This window comes from Grammomys surdaster, unplaced genomic scaffold, assembly GCF_004785775.1.
Source record: "Grammomys surdaster isolate TR1022 unplaced genomic scaffold, NIH_TR_1.0 338, whole genome shotgun sequence".
Classification (NCBI taxonomy): Eukaryota; Metazoa; Chordata; class Mammalia; order Rodentia; family Muridae; genus Grammomys; species Grammomys surdaster.
The window spans coordinates 3,391,323-3,397,225 of record NW_021604757.1 but is presented as its reverse complement, the minus strand read 5'-3'; the positions used below and the strand labels follow the sequence as shown (position 1 = coordinate 3,397,225).

General features: G+C 45.2%; 1 protein-coding gene across 1 annotated transcript in view; it reads left to right on the top strand.

The window, feature by feature from the left end:
- Positions 1-5,903, top strand: part of Spi1 (Spi-1 proto-oncogene) — a 20,188-nt gene that overhangs the window by 3,781 nt on the left and 10,504 nt on the right. The gene's annotated exons all lie outside the window — the stretch shown is intronic.

Genomic DNA, 5,903 nt, shown 5'->3' with positions numbered 1-5,903 from the left:
AGAAAGAAAGAAAGAAAGAAAGAAAGAAAGAAAGAAAGAAAGAAAGAAAGAAAGAAAAAGAGAGAGAAAGAGAAACACACAAAGCGCACATTCACACACAGAGAAATCACATAAAAATTCAAAGTATTGTGAGACAAAACCAAAACCAAACAAAAACAAGACAAAATTCCAAAAACACCATTGAGTTCATTTGTGTTTGCATTCTTCATGGTCCTCTACCCAGGAGTGCGACCTGCCTTAAATGTGGTTTGTACACCTCGTCAAACTCCAGTGAAGAAAACTCATTTCTCCTTTGTGAGTGCTTATCAATTGGATATAGCTTCTGGGTTAGGGATGAGGGCTTCTGTCCACTTTCCCTCTCAGCACGAGGACCCTGTCTGGCTTAGACCTGGGTGGCTTGGGGACTTTTTAATAAATGAGGATAGGTATGAAGCTGAGTGGCTTGACTAGGCCAGTGACTTCTGGTCCAGGTGATCTGTCCTGTGCCTGTTCTCTTTTCTGACCACTCATTCTACTTCTTCCTCTCCTTTCTTATCCCCTTTCATCCAAAACCCCCTCTGGTAAGCCTCCCTCCCTTACCGTGTGGCTAAAAGCCTTTCTCTATTGCCACTTCTGAGATTTGGGACTTGGTAATTCTGTTGGTAAAAGGCTTAGAAACTTTTTTTAAAAAAAATCTCTTTCAGTAGATGCCAGAAGGGCCTCCAATCATGACAGCCATCTCTCCAGCCCTCCAATCCCACCTAGTTGAACAATCCTGGGTCAAGTGAAAGTCTCTGAGCATACCTTGTTCAGCAGACACCAAGGCTGCCCAGTCTGATGGAGGGAGTGAAGAGGCCTGGCCCCAACTGTCCACCCAAAACCCAGTCTTGTTCTCTAGAAAGTCAAGGGGAGAAGGAAGAGACTCTTCGTGACTGGGCAAAGAGAGAACAGGCCACTTGAAACCAACCAAGAAGCATAGCCACCTTGTTCCAGACTGGGATAGGGGAATCTCCATAATGCCTGTATCTGGAGACTCAAGATCAGAGAAATGCTCAGTGCTACAGCTGAGGGGATGCCCACACCTGACAGCCACACCCAGGACTGTCATGTGTGATGCCACACAGTTAAGGCTTTTTCATTTGGAAGCCAAACCTTGACAGCACCTTCACTGGTACTCAGCATGAAGTCTTCTGAAAGTGTGTCCTCCCAGGAGAGTCTACCTCAAGGGCACAGGCTTCTTTCAGACGCCCCAGTGCTAGAAAAGCTTCCAAGTGCTCTCTTTTGTTCTTCTTAAACATATTCAAAGTGGATAAGAAATATACCCTCCCCACGTGAAGTTCAGATAACATATGTTATCTCGGCCTACGTTATCCTTATTTCCCCCTACCCAGATTAAGAACCAGGGTCTGAGTGACTCTGACACCATATCCATCCACCCTTCCAGCAGCAGTCGGAGGACTGACCAAAATCCCGCTGGGTTTGAGGAGAGCTCCCCCTGGTGGCACAGGTCTCACAAGCACAGTGGGGTTTGGAGCCTCTTTCTCTGTCAGGGTTGCTTTCTCTTTGGCCTAGTTTAGATAGAGGCATTTCCTTTGAGAGTTTGCCCACCTCGGTTTTGCCTTTATGCAGTTGCCCAAATATCTAAAAATCAGATGTGGGATTGTGGCTGGGGAGATTGAGTGAGCACTTCACAGGAAGCCTGGGTTTCCCTGGCTCAGGGTTCCAAGTGGGTTCTTTGTATCTGGGGCAGAGCTATAGGAATAACTCCTATAGGCAGGGCTATAGGATGACTCCTATAAGGAAGGCTATAGGAACGTCTTCTAAAGGCAGGGCTATAGGAATGATTCATGGCACTCTATTTAGGTGTGAGCCTAGAATTCCTTCAGAGACTCCTCCAAGGTCTTTGGGTGTCCTTGTCCATCCCCACCTCTGATGTCATTAGCCATCTGAGTATGGGTGCTGTCCCTGATCCCTACTGGAACATTCTATTAGAAGACCCAAGAAAAGAGTCTTCTGCCCTTCACATCCTCCAGCTGAGTCTTGCCTGTCTTTTGTGTCCACACCTTAAGAAAGTGATGCTTGCTGGAATCCCAACTTCATTGACTTCACCAGCTGTGTAGCCTTGGGGCAAGCAACAGAGCCTCTCTGAGCGCTCCGTCCTCATCTGCAAAACTGAGGTCATGGAAGCACCTCACAGAATTGCAATAGGTCGATGAGGTGACACATGTCCTCTATGAGGCTGTGTGTACCGTGCTAAGAACAGGACTGGGTGCTTAGTACGTGTTGTTAGCATTGCTGTACCCAAGCAAGCAGCTAGGGCAGTGGTTTTCAACCTTCTCAATACTATAGACCCTTTAATATACTTTCTCATGTTGTGGTGACACACAATTTTTTGGTTTCTTCATAGCTGTGATTTTGCTACTGTTATGAACCCTAATGTAAATATATGATATGCAGGATATCTGATATGCAAACCCCAAAGGGGTCACTGACCTGAGTTACAGCTATACATTCATCCACTCACCCATCCATCCATTCATCCATCCATCCACCTACTCATCCGTTCATCCACCCACCTACCCATCCATCCATTCACTCACCTATCCATCTACCTATCTATCCATCTATCCATCCCATCCATCCACCCACCCGCCCACCTACCCATCCATACATCCACTCATCCATCCATCCACCCATCCATCTTCCATAAATTTTCCTTTCTACCTTTCCACCCACCCACCTACTCACTCTCTCATCTACCCACCTCACCCACACCCATCCTTCCACTCAATTTACACCTCTCTCCTCTCCTCATCATTTTGTGGAAGCCCTGCCACATGAATGTTCAGGGAAGCCACTAAGAAGGTAATGGCTGAGTTGAAATCTGAGTGAAGAGAAAGGACCATGCATGTGAGGTGGATAGGGACAAAGAACAGCAAAAACAAGATCAGAATGGCCTCGACAGAGGACACGTGGCTACAGATCATCAGGAGACAACATGAAACCAAAGGGGCCATCAAAGGGCAGATCAAAAAAGGTTGGAAGGCCACGGAGGGGTATAAGTTGCATCCTGTGTCTTCACACTTGCCAGGACAGCCGTGTGCTTCTAAGTTGTAATTCATCTTACTGGAGAGTTTTGGACAGGGAAATTACATGACCTGAATAGCCTTATGTTTGGTGAAAATTTAAATACACTTTCTATTTTTTATATTCTCTCTCTGTCTCTCTCTCTCTCTCTGTCTGTCCCCTCCCCCCTCACCGTGTGTGTGTGTGTGTGTGTGTGTGTGTGTGTTTGTGTAGTAAGAGAACAACTTGTGGGAGCCATCTTGCCAGCCTGAAATGTGTTTTAAGTGTTTAATTTTAAACCATTAAAATGACAAATGCTGAGGTGCTGGAGAGAGCTCAGCAGATAAGAACACTGCTGGTCCTGCTGAGGACTCAAGCGTGGTTCCCAACTGTCTGTAGCTCATGAGTACCACATATGCACACGATACATTGGCATACATGCAGACAAAACATTTGTACACATAAAACAAGTTCTCAGTGCCATAGTGAAAACCATACAGCAGTACTTCAAGCAAAACCTTCTCCTCTCCCACTGCCGGTGACATTTGCAGAAACTTTGTGGTACATCCATCATTCTTCCATCATTCTATGTATTTGGTATCACTAGTATGTCTAGTCAGCTTGCTCTAGAGAACACCTGTCTTTTCCTTCAGAGCTTTGGAATCACAGGGGTGGGGGGAGCTGCCACTTACACCACGGATTTACATGGGTACTAGGATTTGAACCAGAATGTTCATGGTTCAATGCCCAGTGCTTTATCCACTGAGCCATCCCCCAGTCCCACAAACATCGATGTTTACTGAGAGCCTTCTAGGGGTTGAGCAGAGATGATTCAGCTCAATCTTCCAGTTTGAGACATGTATCTGTGCATGCAGGGTTTGAGGAGGAGCATTTGACAACAGCTATTCACGACACAATGCTCGCATTTCTTCAGGCTTCCCATTGTTAAATGTTAAATAGGCACATCAGAACAGATGTGCCTATTGTTATGATCATGTGACTAGGACATAGCTTGGCTGAGCTTTAGAGTCTCCTTTGAATGCCTGCTCTACCTTTCCTCGTGTTTCTCAGTAATTCTGTTGAGAGGTCATAAGAGCCCAGATTGCTGTGTGGGGTGTCTTAACTTCTCCATGATGACACCCACTTTGCAGAATTATTATAAGGACAGAGTGAGCCACAGTATACAGAAAACCTAGGAGACAGCTACCAACCATACCACTGTACAGTTAGTTACCACTGTAACAGCTACCAACCATACCACTGTACAGTTAGTTACCACTGTAACAGCTACCAACCATGCCACTGTACAGTTAGTTACCACTGTAACAGCTACCAACCATACCACTGTACAGTTACCACTGTAACAGCTACCAACCATGCCACTGTACAGTTACCACTGTAACAGCTACCAACCATACCACTGTACAGTTACCACTGTAACAGCTACCAACCATGCCACTGTACAGTTAGTTACCACTGTAACAGCTACCAACCATACCACTGTACAGTTAGTTACCACTGTAACAGCTACCAACCATACCACTGTACAGTTAGTTACCACTGTAACAGCTACCAACCATGCCACTATACAGTTACCACTGTAACAGCTACCAACCATACCACTGTACAGTTAGTTATCACTGTAACAGCTACCAACCATACCACTGTACAGTTAGTTACCACTGTAACAGCTACCAACCATACCACTGTACAGTTAGTTACCACTGTAACAGCTCCAACCATGCCACTATACAGTTAGTTACCACTGTAACAGCTCCAACCATACCACTGTACAGTTAGTTACCACTGTAACAGCTACCAACCATACCACTGTACAGTTACCACTGTAACAGCTACCAACCATACCACTGTACAGTTAGTTACCACTGTAACAGCTCCAACCATGCCACTATACAGTTAGTTACCACTGTAACAGCTACCAACCATACCACTGTACAGTGTATGTACAACTAGTACAAACCTAGTTGACAGTATATAGCAGATGTGTCAGGAACTCCAGATAGGCCGCGCAGGAGGTGAAGTACGGCTGTGCTGTGTGGAGCTGTCTCTCTTCCTGTCTGTTCTGTGCTCTCACTGTGAGCAGCAGTTTGGTTGTGTCAAACTTCAGGGTGGAAAAAAAATCTTGTTCTCTATTAGAAATTTGAAAGCATTTCCCTACTATCTCCAGGTTATTACAGGTTTTTGTTGTTGTTGTTTGGTTTGTTTGTTTGTTTTATGACATCTGTCACCATTCCATGTGTTCTCCTTTTTATAATCTAGATTTTTTTCAGTTTTGTCTCTCTGGACTTTCCTTTTCTTTTTTTTATCCATTTCTCCTCACCTCTCTCCATCCTTCCTCTGTCTGTCTGTCTCTGTTTGTTTCTGTCTCTCTGTCTCTCTTTCTAGGGTCTCATCATATACTCAGGCTAACCTCAAACCAGTTATCCCCTTGCCATGGCCTCTCAAGAGGTAGAATTAGAGCGATTTTAAATGGCCCCATGGCTTCTAGGTGGATAACAGGCATAAGAGAAACAGGACAGGATCTAGGTGAAGGGCACTTAGAAAAAAGGCATCGCTGTAGTGTTTTCCTAACTCAAGACACAGCTGAGGCTCAGATGAGAGCAGTGGCAATAGAAAGAAAATGGAATGAGCATAAAGTTGGGGAGATGGCTCAGTAGTTAGACTGCTTGCTATGTGAGTATAAGTTCTGAGTGCAACCGCAGCACCTACCTAAGAAGCCAGGCATAGCTACCAACTGTACCACTGTACAGTTACCACTGTAACAGCTACCAACCATGCCACTGTACAGTTAGTTACCACTGTAACAGCTACCAACCATACCACTGTACAGTTACCAC